Source organism: Sapajus apella, unplaced genomic scaffold (assembly GCF_009761245.1).
Source record: "Sapajus apella isolate SASKATOON/1434 unplaced genomic scaffold, GSC_monkey_1.0 scaffold28, whole genome shotgun sequence".
In the NCBI taxonomy this organism is placed as follows: Eukaryota; Metazoa; Chordata; class Mammalia; order Primates; family Cebidae; genus Sapajus; species Sapajus apella.
The window spans coordinates 15,157,430-15,180,374 of NW_022436968.1; the positions used below are offsets into that span (position 1 = coordinate 15,157,430).

General features: G+C 35.3%; 1 protein-coding gene and 1 pseudogene across 2 annotated transcripts in view; one reads left to right on the forward strand and one right to left on the reverse strand.

Moving 5' to 3' along the window:
- ZNF385B (zinc finger protein 385B) overlaps positions 1-22,945 on the forward strand; it is a 385,918-nt gene that overhangs the window by 29,201 nt on the left and 333,772 nt on the right. The gene's annotated exons all lie outside the window — the stretch shown is intronic.
- LOC116561232 lies at positions 16,017-18,625 on the reverse strand (annotated as a pseudogene).

Here is a 22,945-nt window from a genome sequence, read left to right on the forward strand (position 1 = left end):
GGTTCCAAATACATGAATCAGAGAAACAGCAGGGAGTCAGAGATTTTCTCTGTCAGTCTCTTTATGAGTCCATAAATTGAGATCTCAAGAGACAGATGTGCTTAGCACAGGAGTGGCAGAGCTTTGGCTACAATAATGGTCTTCCCACTTCTGATCCAGGGCTTGGACCCTTTGCCCAAATACCCAATACTTGCTACTACTAAACTGACTTTCCTTTTTTCTCTTGGAAGGAGCATTTAAGCAAACTTCTGGGCCCATGAGAGCATTGGTATCTGCTTGCAAGGAAGTTTACTTCTGGAAAATTAGAGATTATATTTTCATGTGATGCAAGTATTTCCAAGTATATGTACTTCTAAAGAAATTTTAATTTAGATGATAAGCTCATTTTTGTCTTTTTTTTTTTTTTTTTTTTCAAAGCAACCTGATACGGTAAGTTTTGGCATCTTAAATGGAAATGTTTATATAGTTTTGCTGGATCTTCGCTATGGCAGTAAAATGCAATACAGCTCTGTGGTTAAATAAAATTCTCAGAATTTTATTCATAGCTATTATAGTAGCTATGTCGTGGTATCTCTTTGTTGTTTTCATTTGCATTTCCCCACTGACATGGCACTGAGTCTTTCAATATGCCTGTCATCTGCATATCTTCTTTGGTGAAGTGTCTGTGCAGATCATTTTGCTCTTTTTCAGTCGAGCTCCTTTGTTGAATGTTTAAGAGTTTTTTGTATATTTTGGATACAAGTTCTTTATCAGATATATGTTTTGCAGATATTTTCTCCCAATCTGTGGCTTATCTATGCATTCTCTTAACAATATCTTCTCAGAGCCAAAGTTTTTAATCTCAGTAGTTTCATCTATCATTTTTCTTTCATGGATTGTGCTTTTGGTGTTGCATCTAAAAAGTCATCTCCAAACCCAAGGTTACCTAGATTTTTCCCCATGTTATCTTCTAGAAGTTTTATGGTTTTTTGATTTACATTTAGTTTTATTATCAATTTTGAGTTAATTTTTGTTAAAGGTATAAGGTCAATGTCTAGATTATTAATATGTTTGCATGTGTATGTACAGTTCATTTAGTTTTCACTCTGGTGAGTGAATTAACATTATTCTTGGATATATTTATAGGAAGATATTTTAATCACTGAAGACCTAGGAGAATATTGTTTTTAGCTAACAGTCTCTGTAACTATGAAGAGAAATATTATCAGAACATAAAATTGTTTTCTCAGTGAAGTATTTTGACATTTGGTCTTTCACCATATTTTAGAATGATTTGGAAAGACTAGAACTGTGTGTATGATTGGAGCTGGTTGTATTACTTAATTAAATGTTTGGTACTGCTCTTGTTTAAGTAGTTGTGGGCTTTTAAAACTTCTTTTTTTAATCCATTTCATCCTCTGAGTTACTGGTTTGGAAGATTGTTACAATGCACCCGGCTTCCTTTCTTTCCTTTTTCTCTTCTCTTTCTCGTCTTTTCTTTCTCTTTCTCCCTCCCTCCCTCCCTCCCTCCCTCCCTCCCTCCCTTCCTTCCTTCCTTCCTTCTTTCCTTCTTTCTTTCTCTCTCTCTCTTTCTTTCTTTTTTCTTTCTCTCTCTCTCTTTTCTTTCTTTCTTTCTTTCCCACTGTACTTGGCTAACAAACCTTAACATCTGCTGACATTGTTGATCCTAGGAATAAAAACGTGAGATGATCTCTGGAAATATTTCTAGGCACAGAGCCCAGACAATCCATAAAACCCATATATTTCAAATTATGCCAGTTTTGTGAAATATTTTCAGAAATACATTTGCCAATGATTTGGTTACATAGGCCTGTTTAAAGAAAATATTTTAAAGTTCTTGAGGTGATCTGTAATTTTTATGAAAACTAGGAGGCTTTTCATATCCAAATCTTTCCTTTTAGATTGTCTTGGTATTCTTTTTTGCAATAATGTAGCCACTCACATTATAATGGTTTGCTTAGTGTTGAACCAAATAATCTGAAACAAAAAGTGAATAAAGGATTTATTTTTTAAAACAAAATTTTACTTAAGCTACAAAGCAGAAATAAGGTCATATTTTACTTTTAATAAGTAGTTTTCAAATACAGGTCATTATTGCTAAATGTTGTGTGTAATATGGTGGGCTCATGGTGAAGGAATTAATAGACAATTTAATACTTGCCATTTGGATTTTGTTTAGCTGTCCTTTTTATGATATATTTTTACCTCCTAACCTATATCATTATCTCACAGTTGCCATCTGTTTAAATGGATTGGCATGACAAAAAATAATGTAGACCTAGCAATTCTAAGGCATGTGTACCCCTGTTCCAGCAAACACAAGAATGTTCATAGCAGCATCATTTATAACACCCTCAACTGAAAAATACTCAAATATCAGTTGATAGTAGTCTAGATAAATAAATGATATATTCATGAAATAATATATGCGTGAAATATAATACTTTACATAGATGAAAACAAAGAGTTTACAGTTATATCCAACAGCGTGGACAAACTCACAAAAGAATAAATTCTACTTAATTGCATTTATAGGAACTTTAAAAACAGGCAAATGTAACCCATGTTATCAAAAGTCAGGATAGTGGTTACCTTTGAGTCATGTAGTGATTATAAGGGGGCATGAGAAGGCATCTGGGGCTTTGGTAATCTTCTTGATTTTAATGCTGGCTACATGGGACATGTTCACTTTGTGACAATTCATAGGCTCTATGATGTTTGCTTGTATGCACACATGTTATATTTTAACAACGTGCTGTAAGAAAGACAATGTTTGCGACAACATAGGCCCCAGTGAAGGCAGCATTTACTAGGGAGCAGTTAATAATAGGAAGCTAGGAAATGTGGGCAGTTCTGGTTGTAAGAGATGTGTGAGGTTTATTTTTTAAAGATTATTTAACATTATTTAAATTATTATTTACATTTAAATTATTGTTCACATTTTGCATTTGAGAATTATATTTTTAAAATAAATAATTCAGTCTATTTACATAAATATAAAACACAGATTTCCCACTGCTGGAAATACATAATCATTTTCTTAAAATGGCATTTGTGTTGTTGTGAAATCAGGTATTGGAATTAATAGAAGAGAGATCCTTGCTTTAAAGTCTTTCGTGACTTATCATTGCTCACAGGACAGAATTCTGATTTCCTGGGGAAGCTTAGAAGGGCCCATGTGATCTAGACTCTCTCCAAGTCTATTTACCCCTTCTCCCCCAACCCTCCCTATCACACTCTCTCCAAAATTCCCAGCTTCTTGCAGCTCCTTGGGCACTGGTTTTTCCACACCAACTAGTCTTTGCTTTAGCTACTCCTTCTCCCCTGCATGCCTATTATATTTACATATTTCTGACTACTGTATTTCTAGTGCTTAACGCAGTATCTGGCCCTTTATGGGATGTCAGTTAATTAAAGACAGCTTGAAGACTTTATAAAGTATACTGTATCATCATCTTAAATTCTTAGATAATTTTGTGTCTCCTTGTTAGGTTTTAGGACATTCAGTGTAGTGCGAGTTTCTTGTTTATCTTTATTCTACTGTAGTATTTAGACCATATTAGGAACTTAAGTGTGGAATGGACAAAAGATTTGAAGTTTTCAATTGATACAGAAACCAAAGTCAACTAGATTTGTCTTTGATGTATGCTTTATAAATTTTTTAGCTTCAAATTTACCTTTCTTATTGCATGATTTATAGATGCAAAAGCTGTTGGTATTTATTTTTAGTATATGTTTTGTGGGTAGGTGCTAGGCAGTGAGAGAAATCTAAGCAAGTAAAAGAATTTTTTTCTGAATAATTTATAAAGTGAATAAAGAAAAACAATAAAACAAAACCTACCTGTTCATGTTAGGTTCATTTAGATCTATTGTGTGTATTATAGAGAAGTATCTTGCTGCTGACCCCCTGCTTAAAGGGAGAGTGCTGCATAGTTTAAAGGTGCCTATCAGGAATATTTTTGCTTCTCTGCAGGGCTATCAATAGCACTCTTTGCTTCATAGAGATGGATGGGGCTGGGGTAAGTGTTGTCTGAGTATCCTAAAAGGAATGAAATCAGTCATCAAGTGAGAGTTAAAAATGGTGTCTTCTTATTGTTAATAAGCCAGCCTTCTACCTCTATCCCTGAAGAAAACCCACGAGTGCATCAAAGTGCTTGCATGTTTTGTTGTTGTTTTATTTGTGGCTTTATAGAGTTGTACCAAGAACCAGAGCCAATCAGTCTTTGTTAAAATACTTTTTCCCTTCCTGATACCTTTTGAAAAATTTCTTCCTTTTCTATTTAAACATTGAACTCCATTCTTGTTCGACAGTTCCAAACTCTAAACTCTATTGCATGTGAGGTGGGTAGCTGCATTTTGGACACCTGTTTTTCATACTTCGGTAACTTGTTCATCTATCTATTCTCTTCAAATTTAAGGCTCTCATTTGCTGGTCAGGTGGCTCACAGAGGTGATGTGAAAAGGAGGAGATACCATCTCACACCGGTTAGAATGGCGATCATTAAAAAATCTGGAGACAACAGATGCTGGAGAGGATGTGGAGAAATAGGAACACTTTTACACTGTTGGTGGGAGTGTAAATTAGTTAAACCATTGTGGAAGACAGTGTGGTGATTCCTCAAGGACCTAGAAATAGAAATTCCATTTGACCCAGCAATCCCGTGACTGGGTATATATCCAAAGGATTATAAATCATTCTTCTATAAGGACACATGCACACGAATGTTCATTGCACTACTGTTTACAATAGCAAAGACCTGGAAACAACCCAAATGCCCATCGATGATAGATTGGACAGGGAAAATGTGGCACATATACACCATGGAATATTATGCAGCCATCAAAAATGATGAGCTCGTGTCCTTTGTAGGGACATGGATGAACCTGGAAACCATCATTCTCAGCAAACTGACACAAGAACAGAAAATCAAACACCGCATGTTCTCACTCATCAGCAGATGTTGAACAATGAGAACACATGGACAAAGGGAGGGGAGCACTACATACTGGGGTCTGTTGGGGGGGAATAGGGGAGGGACAGCGTGGGGAGGGGAGTTGTGGAGAGATAGCATGGGGAGAAGTGCTAGATGTGGGTAATGGGGAGGAAGGCAACAGATCACACTGCCACGTGTGTGCCTATGCAACAATCTTGCATGTTCTTCACATGTACCCCAAAACCTAAAATGCAATAAAATTTAAAAAAAAAGAAGTGTTAAAAAGCAGGATACTCAAAATTTAGTGTCAATAAAACTGCCGAGCTGAGGGAGGGGATGGCATCAGAATACCGACAATGAATCCTAGAGTCATGGGAGGACAGAGATGGTGGGGCAGTCCTGAGGTGGTAAGCAGGAAGAAAGTTGGGGTTCACAGATGGTGGAAGCCATGAGTTAAGGAAGGGAGGGATCGTTGTCATCAGTGGTATTTTACTCCCTCACTTCCTTGAAAATGGCATCTTATTTCAGACTCATAGTGAAGCAGGACTTGACCACACTGTAATAAAATTGCAAGGGGCAGAAAGGTCCATTCCCAAATGGCTTGATGAGTCATCTTGTGGGGACTTCCGCTTTAAAACCTCATTACTCCTTAACTGATAAAGCCTAGGCTCAGCTATCTAATCTGAGCTTCAGGATAACCTCTCAAGTAATTTAGAAAAGAGGAAATGAGATGCTTTCTTTTAAAGCTTGTCTTTAAACTGTTGAATAGTAGGGGGTGGTTATTTTGTTAATCTTTATACTTTGGAAGAAGAAGAATTGTGTTTTTGTAGTAATATGTTTTAGACTGTCAAAAAAGAAGTGCTTTGACCACAGCTCAAAACCACCAAATATTTATTTTTAGACTAAGTTTAGACTGAGTGAATTTAAAATTTATTTTGATATCTATCACTTGAAAATTAAACAAAACAAAACAGGAAAGGGTGAATAGATAGCCACTAGGAACTGGACTGGTTTTGCTTTTGTAAATGGGGGATTAGGATTCGTCTGTCCTATAAAGGACACACAGCATTTAGATTAGACATAATCTGATTGTATTGTAATGCAAAGGCCATTCAAGTCAGTTCAGTGTCCAGGGTCTATAAACACCATATGACCACTTATTGGTCCAGGGAAGAGTATTAACAGAAAGATAATAATGAGTTTTAATCCAAATCCTTAAAGTGCAACAGCTGTGGCTTCAAATGAATTTTCTTTCAGATGTTAGAAGCAGTGCTGTATTTCTTACAACATGATAAATTGAACTATTTCTTTCTTTACTCACACAAATAGTATGCCTATTTAACTTCCCTTTTATTTGATTAGGTATTTCCCTTGTCTCACATTTCTTTTAGTATATAATATACATGTTGTCAAAATGTTTGTATATTTTTTAAAAATCAGACTACCTATATAAGAGCAAAGCATACACCAGGCATCTCCTCGGCAAACTAGCATATATGGCCACCCATATAAAAGTTGTGTTTTTAACTTTTAAAAAATTCTCCAATAAAATGATGAAGACACACTTAAGATATTTAGGGAACCATATGTCCTTTCCATATGTGTTCAAAATATATGGTGCTTTGGAAATGAAAAAACAAAAACAAAATTAAATGAAACAAACACAGACCTATGTCACAATGAGCATTTAAAATGCCAAGTTTATTTAAATATGATTCACAAATTTTTTTTTCTTCTTTTCATTTTGAAATGTATTGATTTTAGCAAGCATTTATTCTCTGTATTTTTATGTTTTACTAATGTCATTGTTCATATTGAATCTACTGTATAGTGAATGCCATGCTGTTCTGTGTAGGATATTATAAAACATAAAAAGTGCAGAAGAGTCACAATCTGATAAACGTAAAGGATTGACTTTTGTAGTTAACATTTGTTGGCTGACTCCCAAGCATCCTTTCTCTTTCCAAAATACAGTGCCCCAAATTTTCTGAGCAATTTGGGTCACATAGACTTATCTTTCAGCTCCAAAAGGGCTCTTGGTTTGTGCATCAGTGTGTTCCCTCCCTTTAGCCACTGTGACATCTTTTGAGTGATGGTCACATGGACCAGACATGCACAAGTGGACTAGATACCAGCATTTTAATAGAGCTGCTATAGAAACAGACTCTGACTTTCCTGCTGGAAGTAGTTGAACTCATACCCTTGGGAAGTAGGGGAGACCATGTAAAGGTTTTTGCAAAGCCTCAGATTGAATACAACATCTAAGATCTTCCTACTAAAGTATGAAGATAGTGTTGGTGACACTGCTCAGCTGGATCAAGCCAAACCCTGTCACTGCAGTTCATTACATAAACTAGTAAACCCCTTTTACTGCTCGAGCCTTTTGAGTTTCAGTTACTTGCAACCAAAAAAACGAACTGAAACAAGACTGAAAAATAACTGCAAATCATTGTGTTTGCAAATATTTGGAAACTATTATTTTTGAAAAGAGGAATGACATGCTATTTCAATGATTGACAGAGGAAGCTCTTAGAGTTGGATGTTGGGTCATGGAGGTAGAAAAGGATGAACAGTAAAATACAAGAAAAGTTGCTAAGAATGCTTCTGTACTAAGAGAAACAATGGGAACAAGTAATAATGTGTGTGAAGGAAAATGTTACTTGGTAGTGAACCGAATTTTGACAAAAGGCATAGGAGGATTTAAAAGTGAGCTCAGCTTTGTGGTCTTGGATAGCCTGGAAAGAAAAACTAGGTCTAAAATTAAACTTGTCTAGACATAGCATGCATCTTCATCTTTTTATCTAGAATTAAAACTCACCTGTTTGTGAAACTTGTGCTGCAGCTTTGTAGTACAGCATAGCAGTTTTTATGTGGTATTTTATGGTAACTGAAGAATTTGATATGTGGGGATAAGACCCAGGCAGAAGAATAGGTCTTACTTCTGTCACCTCAACTACTTTATCTCACTCATGGAATAAAGGTTAGTGAATTGGAATATTTCTTCGGCTAGAACTTTATGACCAGTGCAAAGTTACCTTTAATTCAGCATGAATTTTAAGCTCTTGAACACTATATTGTTTTTCTCCCCTCCCAAAAGAAGAGAACACATCTTTAGATAAAAATTTTCAAACAAATCCTGAAACCTTTCTATCCCTCACAACTGTCAAAGTTATATAATCACTAACAGAACTTTGACATCTTCATAGATGTTTTTACAGAAAATCTCTACAAAAAGTCCAGGATTGGTATGCCTTGTATATAATGGATGGCTCCCATAAGCATAGAATTACTGTTGTTATGTGTTTATTTTTGTGTGCAAAGAATAATTCTTTAGCATGGAAAAAGATACTCCAATTACTTCATTTTTTAAGGCTTAACATTCTGGGCTCTTCAGCCTTTCACTTAAGGGGGAGATGTGTAGGTTTGCTACCTCTATACCCAAATGGTAATCACATGCCAGTCTCAGTTACAAATTAAAATTCAGAAGTCTAGGGAAGGGTCTTTAGGTTCATGATGTGGAGATGACATTCACAGTGCAAATATCCTCCATAGCTGAGGAGTGGCACTTTCTGTGAGTACAGGACTGCATCAGACTCTCTTGACCACCCAGGTCTGTATTGTCGCTGTTGCTGCTGATAATTAGGAATATGTTGAGTTAGATAGAATATGATAATTTTCATCATTATTACCACCATTAAATTATAGTATTTATTTTTGAACGTTAAAATTCTTTAGCAAAAGAAATTGTTTTTACACATTAGTATATTGCCTTTTATAGCAGCTAGTTTTGGGTAAAGTGATGTATTAAGCTCCACTAATTTGAGAATCTAAATGGTGAAATGACCTCGCACTTGGAAAATGTGTGGTTAGTAGGATGACAGGCAATCTTCCTTTAAGGGAAGGCTAAGAAACGTGGAAAAGAAGGACAAAAGCCTGTGCTCAGTGGACTTTTATTTAACCTATTGCCTTAATAAAATTTATATTTTAGGAATCTATTGTGTAGGAATTTTTTTTTCGTGGAGAAACAAGAATATAAATTATTTAAATGAAAGTTCTGTTGCCTTCTTTCAAGGTGATCATTTTCTTCAAAAAGGGGAACGTAATGTGTTTCTTGCTGTTACTTTTTTACAGAAAACCTTGCACGATGCAGCAGAACATAGTGAATTTTAAGCATATGCTCCTGCTAATGAATTATCTCAGCTTTGTCTCTTTGGACACTAGGAGTACTTTTTTTCTTGCATCCTATTTTTGTCACTGCAGTCAGATAAATGAATTATGAACTGTACCATTTCATTCGGATAATCAGAATTAAGAGATGATGTTTTCCTTGGGGACTTCTCCTTGGATATATCATTAATCATGTTCTGCAAACTATAGTCAAGGCAGAACTGAGAATGCTAGTTTATGTGACATGTACTAAGGGGGGAAACAGGTTGTCATTTATTCTATCTTGGGTAAAGCATGTCTTGATAAAATGGCTAGATAAGGAATGACATCTTAAAATCGCTTCTTATTTTGATCTCTGTCATAGGCCTGAAGACTCTGCTGGGAAACTGTGAAGTGTTCTCACCAAAAGTAAAAGTCATTACTCAAGAGTATTGTTTTTAGTTTTATGTATGGCTTTTAAACCAAGGGGTGTGGCATAAAATGTAAAATAACTGAACTCTCATTTGGAGGCTTTATTTGTAGTCTCTGCAGCTCCTACCCTATTCTCAGCCTCCTGCACTCCCCACTGTATCCTTTGTTGGAGGAGATCCAAATCTCTGAGAGGACATTTTTAATGTGTAATATGAGCATTTTTGATATTAAATGACTTTAAAGAAATTCACTCACGAAGATCTTTTAATTGCCCCCAAATGACTCCATTTGTCATGACTACTTAAGAAGGGGTATAGGTAGTTGGAAAGAGAGGAGGACATGGCAACAGGAGAGAGAACTCCCTGTGCCCTGACACTTGGGAGTTTGTGCCCATCAGCCAGCTGTAGGAAGATTCGAGGACTACTTGTAGAGATTGGCAGTTTTTCTTTAATATGTACTATGAGTAGAAAAAAGAAAAATGTATTCATTGAAAACTTTTGCTAGAAGTTCCATTCAGATTCTATTAATTTTGATAGGTTGCTCTGAAGTGCACAAATAGGAAATTTTGCCATTATTTCTAGAATAAGAATATGAAAAATAAATGCAGCCTAGTAAGTGTAGACTTATCAATAGCTAGTAATATCATTAAGGTTTTAACATCTTAGCTAGAATCTCCATTCACAAAACTCCTTTTTCAGACTTAGAGTATTTACAAGAAAATGCAAACATCCACCATCCATGCTCGTTTGTAAAACCCTGACAATGTATTACTATAACAAAATTCCTTATAGACAGTGAGGAAATAAAAAAATACAATTATAGCCTTTTAAGAAAATAACCAAGGAAGTAAGTTTCATGTCAAAGTTATGCTTGGGAGACAAATCCATATTTATAGAAAAGTTCACAACCCTAAGATATTTTATTATTTAAAAATAAAATTTGAAAATGAGTGAAACATTAAATTCTAGACAATTGGGAGAAAAAAATCCTGAAACAAAGTAACATCAGTAAATAAATCTTAGGCACATAAGAATATGTTAAGAGTAACACAAAACATAGAATTTAATGTTAGAAGATGGAAAAACAGTAGAATTGATTAAGACTGGTTTAAAATCAAACAATGAAATAAATGGTAAACTAAATTTTAAAAAGAGAAGGAGAAAGAGAAAATAAAAATAAACAAATTTAGAAATGAGAAAAGGGCTATAGTCAGAGTCAGAGAAGATTATAAATTATGCAAATACCTATGTAACTTTATGCAAATATACTGAAAAAGGAAGTAATGAAAATTGCTGCATGTTTTTTCTCATTAACAGAACCAAAGGTACATGATAAACTGGAAAAGAGATTTTGAGGTAGATGTTATAAAAAATTATCAAACTTTTATTTTAAAAACCTCTTACCACTTAAGAAAACACATCAATGAAAAAATTTGAGCTATATTTACACACACACACACACACACGCACACACATATATGTATGTGTATATACACACACACACACACATATATATACATATATACACATTCTAGGGTGCTTGAAAAGTCTGAAAACATAAGGTAAACTTATTTTTGACAGTGTGCTAGTGACATTTTCAAAAAATGCGCTATGATTTCCATCAACCTCTAGATACCTTGTTAGAGGAAATACCTGGTAAAATATGTCTAATTGTTAATATGAAAAATATATAATACAATCATATGCTACAGTGTGTCCAGAAAGTCTGTAAACCAAGGCAAAAATAGTGTAAGAATGGAATTTGACAACATGGCTCCTGTTGACAAAAATGTACCTTTTCCCCATCCTCCCAGAAAGGAGAGGGCAAAAGACCTTTGAGATGTCCTTGAGGTTTGGATACCATCATCTCAATGGTGACTATGGCAAACTGAAAGCCAAAGCCCATCCTCAAGTTTCTGAGGCCCTGAGCACCTCACAGTGTTCTACTCACCTTTCCTAAGGGGAAAAGTAAAAGTGTCTGTGTTTATCCTCTGGGAGAGCATTAAATTAGGTTGGCCAAGAAGGAATGAAGTTTAAAGGCTTGGAAGGGATGGAAAGGTCCCACCCAGAGTTATGGGTTACGAAACACAGCACAGGGTGGCAGGTCTACTCTGAGTCCTGGGGGGCATCCCAGGAATTGATAGGGCCTGTGGGTGATAGATGGATGATGTGGTGGAGGGGGTGGTGATGTCATGAGGGAGGCCACTGTGTTCCAGGCACTTAAAGATTCCAAGGTCTGCACTGGCTTGAAAGTAGAGCCACCCGCCTGTCCTTGGGGTTTGAACACCAGCATCTCAATGGTGACCATAACACACTGAAACCCATAGCCCCTTTTTGCTGAATTTCCTGGTGATCTCACAGGGCCAGAGCAGGAAAATTTGAAATACTGAATAATGCTGTTGGCAAATGGATACTTGGAGCCTTAATTTATTTGAATTAGAAAAATAAAGCAAAGTGACATTAAGTTCTATTTTGTGGAGTAAATTTTTTGTGTGTGTATTTATAAACATGCACATATTTATACATATGTATCTATGAGGTATTGGCAAAAACACCAAAATAATAGCTGAGTTCCAATAAGAAAGCCTACCTTAGTTACTTTGTACCCAGTGAAGAGGCCATTAGAACCGGCACTCTGGGGAAGAGCACTTCTTCTGGACTAGTTTGATGTTTTTCCAGGTTTATCCTGGGGTTTATAAACTCTGATTAGCATTAGGGCCAACACTGAGGATGAGAACCTTTCTATCCTTTCCATTGAGTAGACAGTGAGTCACTGGTGTGATATGTCTCCCACCGAACGAACTGACCAGAAGCGTGTCAGGGGAAATAAAAATGAAATTATAGTCCAGCATACTGTGTCAGCGCTTCGTGGCACTTAGTTTTGAAATCTGAAACGTTTCTGGCAAGGTTGTATTTTATGTTTATGTGTAATATTAACACACTAGCAAGGGATTAATCATGATTGTTCAGAAATTATCTTTTAAATCTTAATTTAAAATAAAGTGATGTTTAATCAAGAGATATCAATTGTAATACTGATTTAAAAAGCTATTTAGTGAAGGAAAAATCAGTTAATTATATCAGGTTAGTTTAAACTGAAAGAAAAATAGCATTCTGCTAACTTATAAAGTGGTAATGTTTAAATTGACTGAATTCTTCATGCTCTGATGCTAGATCATTTTGGCGTATTTTTCACACCTAATTTCTACTGAGGTTAATTAACACACTTGGAGGGACCTGTCATTTTGTAGGAAAGGCAAATTTTAATAAAACTGCACTTTTAAGATTGTTTAAAACTTTTTCCAACCACATAGCATGCAGGGAAATAGTCTCTCTAGTTCTTTCTCCCAGAAATATGCTGACATACACTCACCCACACATGCACACACACACTTGGGCTGACACACACAACATACTACACCTACACTCACACACATTCAGCCTGCCACACACAGTCTTCTCCCTTCCCCCTACACATGCTTGCTTGTTCAAGCTGACACATACACAAACACACACACACTCTTGCTCAGGCTGACACACCTACACAACATAAAAATTGTATAGCCAACAGTGTTCTACCCACTTTTCCAAGGAGAAAAGTGCATATGCGCATGAACTTTCTGTTTCTCAGATTGACTCTTATAAACTCGCACTGTCTCCTGCAGGGCAACACACACACACATGCACATGCTCAGGCTGACATGCACACATACCTATGCAGATACACAGCCAGTCATGTGAACATAACCACATAGACCCATTCAGATTGACACACGCACCCAAATAGAGGGTTACACACACAGTAATGCCTACTCACACACAGTTAAGCATTGGCTTTCTTTCTTTCCTTCCCCAGTGTTTTGTTGCTGATCTCTGACTTTTCTGCGTTTGGTTTACATTCTGTGGGTCTTTGACTTAGAGATGATGACAAAGACCAATTATTTCATGTGATTACATTTGGAGTGAAATGAGTGGTTTTGATATTCGCTCACTTTTATTATTTGCATGTAGTTTAAGAAACCTTCATGGGCTTATTCTGCTTTAATATGTGAAAGTAAAGGTTGAGAGATTATATAAGTAGACGAGAAAATGGCATTTTAATATATACTTGTTGAGTCTACAGGATCAGATGAGAAGTTGGCAAGGATTATGTCATGGAATTCAAAAAACAATTCTATTATTTTGCCAAATTGTAGATCAATGTTCTTAATGTCACTTTGTGCTACTTTCTGTTACTTGCTTTTGCTGATTATAATAATAAACGCTATGCAAAAGAACAATGTTACAACTTAGTATTTCGATAGGAGGCAATAAAAAAGTGGGCAGTTGAGTTGCCTTTCTGAAATTGAGAGCTTTCTGTTTGTGAATATAGAAGGACAGGTATTTGTCATTCTTCCATTTTCAACAGAACATCAAAAATGTCCAGTGTTGTTCATAACAAAGCTTTCACACAATGTGTAAAAGATTGGAAAGCAACATTTGGGACACACCAGATGTTTGTTTCTTGAAGAGAATCTGGAAGTCACAATTCTGGGATTTTGTTACTGATGAAGAAGAAAAAAGGAAAAAAAAATCTTTCATAAACCACATTGGTCCATTGGTACATTTCTTTTGAAAAATAAAATGAAATAAAAGAATGGCAATTTGAGTATATACATTATATTTGGAAAGGAACCACTAATATTTCTGAGATTTCATGTTGAAAAATGTTAGCTTTTATTTAAATATTTATTTATTATTTTATTCACTCACTTTCTTAGTCTTGCTAGTTGGATAAGAAAACTTTAGGAAACTGTACCGAGGACAAACATTGAACTTCTATTTGAGGAAGCCCCGCTAGGTATAGTGTTTAGAGAAATTGTCTCCATTTTGGAATCCTAGGCGGAAAATCCTCCTGCTCTCTGCCCTCCTCCCAGGAAGCTTGATCAGGTAAGGCCTTAAGGCCTTCATAAGGACTTTGAATTTTACTATAAGTGAAATAGGAAGTCATTAGAGACTTGTGAGCAAAAGAGTGACACAATCTAACTTATGTTTGGTTTTAAGCAATCATTTCCATTACAATGGGGAGACTGCTGGGGGATAAGAGATGAAGAGGGTCCCTTTACGGGGGTGGGGGGTGTGTGGGAGGGGTGGGGGGTTGGGGACCAAGGCATTCCAGAGGAAAAATGACTGTGGCTTAAACTAGAATGAAAGTAGAGAGAAGTGGTTAGATTCTGGTATATTTTGAAAGTAGAGTAATTTGAATTTGCAGCTTTATTTGAAGTGGGCAAAAAGAAATGGAGACCTGTTGATGATTCTAAGGTTTTTAGCCTGAGCAACTTGATGAAAGAAGTTTCTGTTTAGTTAAATGGATAATTTAGGGAATGAAGGGTACTTGGGGTGGGGGTTGCTTCTTGGTAGTTTGATAGACATTCAAGTAGGGTAGGAAGTTCTGTCTGAGTCTGAAGTTTAGGTAAGAGATTGAATCTGGAGGAGTGTGTGTGTGTGTGTGTGTGTGTGTGTGTGTGCGCGCGTGCGTGCGCGCATGTGTGTGTGTGATATGTAAGTTGTCAATGTACAAACATATTTAAAGATAAGAGCCTGAATGAGATGACCTTATGAATAAATAGATGTAAGAGGCACAAAGTTTGAGTCTTGGAGCATTTTAACATTTATCATCAAATTGATGAAGGGGTACCAGCAAAGGCATCTAAGAAGGGTTAATAGTGCAGTGTAGTGGTGTCTTAGAAACCAATACATTACAATTTTGAAGAAGGAAGGATTCCTAAATGTGTCGTATAATACATAACAAATGTCAAATAACATGAGGACCGTGAATTGACGACTGAATTTGCAAATGTGGAGGGCATTAGTGACCTGGTTAAACACTAGAGTATTGTTGAATGAATAAAAGAATCTGAATCAATGAATCAAAAAATCAATCAAGATATGGCATAGATATGTTAAAAGAATTGTTCCCTGGTGAAGAGGATAGTAACCGTATTTGGTTCCTGAAACAGAATGATTTCATGATCCTGACACATATTTAGGTAAATAGGAATACCAGTATAGTTCTTTTCCCTATTTTTGATTAGCTCCCTCTCCCGTTCAATTTTCATAATCTTTATTGTTCTTCCCAAGTTCTATTTCAGTCGCAACCCATGAGCTTGCCTCATGCTTGACTTAGGTAATAAAAGTGAACATCTGTGAGTTGAGTGAACGTTCTGCCCCCATTACCTGCATATAAATCTATCTGTATTTGTACCTCTCCAGTACTTCCTTCTCACAGATGTCAAAGGAAAGATGTTCCTCCTAGGCAAGTCTCTCCACCTGTTGTCTTGATGCCTCTTTTCTTCAGGATCCTGGTAACACTCATTGCTCCTTTCTTTTAAGCCTTTGTCCTCTCCCTCTCTCTGTGGCTTCTCCCAGCTCATAGATTTGTTTGCTTATAGTTTTTCTCATCTTGAAAACACAGGCCTTTCCCCAATTTGTATTTCCATCTAACTAGACAAAAACTATAGAGACATATTGTGAAGTATTTTAGAAATAAGGAAATGAAGAATGAAGAAAATCATAAACCGATAACCCCATTCTCAGAGATGATCATTATGTGTTTACTTAAGTTTTTCCTATATGCATTTTTACCAACTGTGATGCAACTATATACATACACTTTTAAAATCTTCCTTTCATTCAGGTAACATCATTAATATTATTTTTCTTCATGTGTTTGTTTATTTCAGCTAGTTAAGGCCATGTAATAAATTGTATCTCAGAAGTCCTCCAGCCCTGGAGCTTCGTGTACTTTTCCAAAGGCTTGAAATAGTTGAAAAGGTTTCCACATGAAAAGGCCTCCATATTTATCCACACAGCCTGAGGGCACCTCAGTATCTGTACTGCATGGAGTAGTTTTTGAGGGCATGACCAGGTTGCCTCCATTGAAGGCCCTACGGTCCATGATCCCTCTAATGTCCACCATCTCCTGCTTGTCCTCCTTGCCCAGTTAATCTTGTTGCCAGTCCCCAAGACAATCATGATGTGCTTGTTCCTGAAGAAAAACATGATAGTGCATGGATCATATAACTCATACATTTTGTTGAAGTCAGGTACTTTGGTAATATACACAAGAAAAATAACTGCAAAATATTTAACCTTCTCAATGATGCTGTACAAGACCTTGTCCATTTTCATGCATGCGGGGTCCCAGTCATTGCAGAAGCGAATGACAACCATGTGGTCCTCCTCTGAGAGGATGGCCTGGTCTGCCTGCCAGCTGCTGTGGAGGTGCAGGAGCGTGTGTGACTTAGTGGCCCACTCACTCACTACTGCCCAAGGCCGAGTGCCAAGGAGGGCCCCGTATGGTGAGCACAGTCCCTCACTCTCAGTCCCTGTGGTCTCGAAAGACTCTCAGGGCCTGCCCACAACCCCCCCATCAACATTGGGCCTGCTCTGTTCACATAACATTGTAACACTTTCCACATGCTGTTAAACAGGTTTGTAAATAACTATTATAGTAGCTAGAGTATTTGATACTGTGTTTATGCTATGATTTATATATTTATTATTTTACTGGATTTTTCAAACCTACTATTTTTGATTTAAATAAAACTAAGGTAAATATCTTTGTATATAAATCTTTTACTACATGTCACATTATTTTCTAGGCTGGAGTCTGAACGAAATTGCTGAGTCAAAGGATGTATACTGTTTTATGACTCTTGTTAGCTATTGCCAGATTGTTTTAAAAAATCAGTCTGCCAATTTATATGCCTACTGGGATGTGTAAGAATGGCTTTCTCCCCAGATTCTTAACTTTGAAGCTTTTTAAAAGTCACTTTATGAGACAGTTCTTGCTAATTGGACAGTTTAATAAGTGTTGTCTGATACTTAAACACATATTTATTCGACTACTACAGAGTGAATATCACTTTACCATACTTACAGTAGTGATTTATTTTTCTTTTATGATTTTTCTCCACTTATCCTTTACCCATCTTCCACATTCCCCAGTGATGTTTTGGTAGTTTTTTGTTGACTTGTATGATTTATCATATTGACGTTGTCAACCGTTTGTCTGTGATAGTGGCTGTAATATTTTTTTCTAGTTTTCTGCCTTTTACTTTCATGAATTTATTAACTTAAACATTTTGGTTACTCAAATGACTAATTTATAATTAAATTGAGTGTAGAATTGGAAGCCCCAGAACAGACCCAAGTAAATGTAATAAATTGGCATATGTTTAAGGTATTTAAATTTTGGGGCAAATGCTGTTAGAATTCTTTCTCGTATGTCATACCAAAATAAATTTCAAGTAGACTAAAGATTCAAATGTTAAAATACCGAAAAGATATAAGAGCATGTGAAAAAATGTAAGTAGATATTTATATAATCATGAGATAGTGATGATCTTTCCCAGCATGTCAATAAGGGTGGAAACCATTAGAGTAAATATTTTTAAATGTGACTAATTTGAAACCTTCTGCACAATAAAAATTAACAAAGACAAAATACAAATGACAAGCAGGAAAAATTATTTATAAAAAGATGAAACTAGGCCGGGCGTGGTGGCTCATGTCTGTAATCCCAGCACTTTGGGAGGCCGAGACGGGTGGATCACTAGGTCAAGAGATCGAGACCATCCTGGTCAACATGGTGAAACCCCGTCTCTACTAAAAATACAAAAATTAGCTGGGCATGGTGGCACAGCCTGTAGTCGCAGCTACTCGGGAGGCTGAGGTAGAAGAATTGCTTGAACCCAGGAGGCGGAGGTTGCGGTGAGCCGAGATTGTGCCATTGCACTCCAGCCTGGGTAATAAGAGTGAAACTCTGTCTCAAAAAAAAAAAAAAAAAAAAAAAGATGGAAACTATTAATCTTATTACTATTATATGAGAGCTCTCTTACAAATCAATTTTTAAAATTCCAATAGAACATTGATCAAAGAACATGATGGAATAACCTAGAAAACAAGAAATATCAATGACTAAGAAACATTAAAAAAATCAAACTTTACCAACTTTCAAAGAAAGTAAAATACATATATAGAGATAATCTTTGGAAATATATAAATGTGCTTTGTTTTTGATACTTTCTACTATGTGAATAACCTTACCGAGTCATTCAGTACTGGAGTCATTCAGTAAGGTCATTAGGTACCAAGGATGGTACCCAATAGTTAGTCAACCCTTTTCCCCTTCCCTCCCTCTGCTCTGGTGGTTGCCAGTTTTTATTGTTGCTATCTTTGTTTCCATGAGCACCTAACGTTTAACTCCCACTTAGAAGTGAGAACATGCAATATTTGGTTTTCAGAACCTCTGTTACTTCACTTAGATTAATGACCTCCAGCTGCATCCGTATTGTGGCAAAGCACATGATTTCATTCCTTTTTTGTGGCCACATAGTATTCCATGATGTTTGTGTACTACATTTCTTTATCCAATCCACCATTGAAGGGCACATAGTTTGATTTCACATCTTTGCTATTGTGAATAGTGCTACAATGAACATGTGAGTACATCAGTGTTTTTGGTAGAAAAATTTATTTTCTTTTGGCTAGATACCCAGTAATGGGATTGCTGGGTTGAATGGTAGTTTTGTTTTAGGTTCTTTGCAAAACTGCTGAATGAATTTATGTTCCTTCCAATAGTGTATAAGCATTCCCTTTTCTCTGAAACCTTGCCTGTACCTGTTGGTTTTTTAACTTTATTTAATAATGGCCATTCTGATTGGTATGACGTGTCTCATTGGGGTTATCTGTTGATTAGTGATAGTGAACATTTTTTCATATGTTTATTGGCCACTTGTATGTCTTCTTTTGAAAAATGTCCGTTCATGTCTTTTGCCCCTTTTTAAATGGGTTGTTATTTGCTTGTTCAGTTACGTTCCCTATAGACTAGATATTAGACATTTGTCAGATACACAGTTTATAAATAATTTGCTCTCTTCTGTGGGTTGTCTGTTTACTCTGTTGATAGTTTCTTTTGCTGTATGGAAGGTCTTTATTTTAATTAATTCTCACTTGTCAATTTTTGTTGGTGGTGTTGTTGCAATTGCTTTTGAGGATTTAGTCATAAATTATTTCCCAAGGCCAATGTCCAGAATGGTATTTCCTAGGTTTTTTTCTAGGATTCTTATAGTTTGAGGTCTTACATTTAAATTTCTAATCCATGTTATGTTAATTTTTGTATATGTTATAATGTAGAGGTCCAGTTTTATTTTTCTTTCTATGGCTAACCAGCTATCCCAGCACCATTTACTGAATAGGGAGTCCTTTCCTCATTGCTTATTTTTGTCAAGTTTGTCAAAGATCAAAAGGCTGTAGGTGTGCAGCTTTATTTCTGGGTTTTCTATTCTGTTACATTGATCTGTGTATCTGTTTTTGTACAATACTATTTTGGTTATTACAGCCTTATAGTTTAGTTTGAAGTTAGGTAATGCAATATCTATAGCTTTGTTCTTTTTGCTTAGGATTGCTTTCAATATTTGGGTTCTTTTTTGTTCCATATGAATCTTATAATAGTTCTTTTTAGTTCTGTAAAAAATGATGCTGGTAGTGGGATAGAAATCTTGAACCTATAGATTGTCTTGGGTCGTATGGTTATTTTAACAATATTAATTCTTCTAATCCATCATCATGGAATATTTTTCCATTTGTGCCATCTCTGATTTCTTTCTGCAGTGTTTTGAAGTTATCCCTATGAAAATCTTTTGCATCCGTGGTTAGATGTATTACTAGGTATTTTATTGTTTTTGTGTGTGTGTGGCTATTGTAAATGAGATTGCATTCTTGATTTGCCTCTCAGCTTGAACATTATTGGTGTATAGAAATGCTACTGATTTTTGTACATTGATTTTGTGTCTGAAACTTTACTGAAACCGTTTATCAGTTCTGGAAATCTTTTGGTGGAGTCTGTAGAGTTTTCTAGGTATAAAATCCTATCTTCAGTGAGAAGAGACAGTTTGACTTCTTATTTTCCCATTTTCCTTCTCGAATGAAAGCTAACAGAGTTAATCTTTATACACTGTCTTGCTATTTCCAAAAGGCCGAGGCATGCTAAAAGCTTCTATTCCACCATCTTGGTAAAGAAAACAACCAAAATTGACTTTTACACTACTGGTTGAAAGAGAAGGTTGGTTTTATTTGTGTTTACTTCCAAGAGTTTTCTTTTATAGAATAAGATATTTTGTTGCCATTGGAAATGATAATGGCAATGTATATCCATATTTATTTACATGGAAAGATCTCCTTAATGTAGAAATTAAAAACTTTAAATTACAAGGCAACTACAATTCCATTCACAAATAATAAAAAGAAAACCATATATATATGTATAAATATATATACACATGTACTAAAAAATAAAGAATATATTCAGAAATGTAACAATATTTTCTCTTGTGAGGAAAATCAACAGTTTTTTGTTTATTTTTATATGCATTTTAAGATTCAGAATTTCTCACAAATTACTTTTATAATCATAAAAATAAATGTATTTGCATTTTGAAATTGTCTGTTTTTCTTCTTTTTTAAAGTCATTTTTTTCTCTATGCTTAACGTCCTTTCATTGTAAAATAGGCACTTTTTTTAAAAAGCTCCTTCTTATATATATATCAATTTATTTGATATATAGTTTCAGGTGAGATTACAAATACCCCTAAAAAGACAATATTCAAAATAGTTGACTAAGTGTCTTAGTAATGTTTATTAGATAATAAATGGCTGTTTTGTGGTATTACCTCACTCCTTTCATTATTATCTCATAACACTGTATTTTAAAACTGATAAGACAAATGTTATTTTTTTCAGAACACGCTTACATATTTATTTTTCTGGATGAATGTTAGAATCAGTGGCTTAAAGTCATTTCCTCACACTTTTTAAGGTATACTGAATAAATGTAATTTATTTTTTTTCTTGATAATTCAGTGCCATGATTAATTATGAATCATCATAAGTACTATAGCATTTTTGTGAGTTATTTAGGTATGATGGATTTTTTTGCCCATGTCCCACATGACTCTTGATCATTAGGTTTTTCAAAATTTCTGAAATAAATTTGTATTTTTCCCATGTTTCTTCAACGATACTTCCAGATGTCATACTTATCCCTTTTTAAACAACTTTCATTTGTAGTTGAATCTATGATTAAAAATTTTTAGCACTGTCTACAACATAAGACTCAACAATAGAACTCTGTACCTTGTATTTTGATTGTCCTTGGGCCTTATATGTGTATTTCTTTGGCCATGTTTTATGTAATTTAGATTGCCGTTTTAATGACTGGCTAAGTGTGGCGTTACTATGTTTGCATGTGAACGTGAAGATATACAAGTTAGAATAAGCTATAAAGGTAATAGAGCATAACTCAATGGCAAGAAATGCAAAGATAGAAGAGAGAGAGTTTAACTGAAACTCTTCATGAGCTCTCTTCATGAGGTAAAGTTGTTTACATGCCATACTCTTGATCTTTTCTTCCATATAACTGAATCTCAGATTAGATTACTTTTTCCTGAAACTTAGATGGTGTAATATAAATGAACAGAGTAAGGGGCCAGTAAACTAATATGTGGATATGAAGTGATTTTTTTTCTTTGTTCCTGAGCTTTTACATTTTCATATTCTAGAGGCAGTAATCATAGCTTGACAGTTATCAACCTGATTCAAAATTATTAATCCTGAATGTTTTCTATTCTGCATGGAGGAGAAACTACCAATTCTCTATTCAATGGTAGTTAAAGAATATTTCGTTTATCTCTTTCACTTGTTGTTATCTGTCTGTCCTATGGCATATTTTTCCAGGACAAACACATTGATAATATTTTCATAAGCATATTGCCACTGACTTTATTTTCTTGTTAATCACATGTGTTTTGTTGTTTTCTGCAAAACCGTAATGTTATTGCTGTAGTGGAAACAATTTATTTTGTTAAAGCTCTAAAGGGAGGTGGGACCCATCAAAGTTAAGGGCCTAGACACTAGTAACAGATGCTCCTGTAAAGCAATGTTTCTCAAAAAAGGTCTAAGATGAAATATATGTAAATCTCCTCTTTGTCATTTATTTTTGGAATGTTCTCTGTTTTACCACACTTCATTTGTTTTTATATTTTTATTATGAAATACTTTAAATATAGAGACAAGTATACAAACTAGCTTACCACCATGCACCTGCCACCCGATTTTATTCAACCTCAACATATTTGCCTTAGTTACTTTTTTAGGCCAGCACCACGTTACAGCTACAGCTGAGGTTCCTGTGTGCCTTTGCCTTACCCCTTTCTCTCCACAGGTAATCATAGCATTGAATTTACTGTTTACCTTCTCCATTCTTGAGTGTGCACTTTACTTTGCATACATGTATCATTTAAGAATTATATACAATATTATTAATGATATTTGTCATGTTGTCTAACTTCATGTAAATGGTAGCCTGCTGTATTCTTTCTTTCTTTTCTTTTC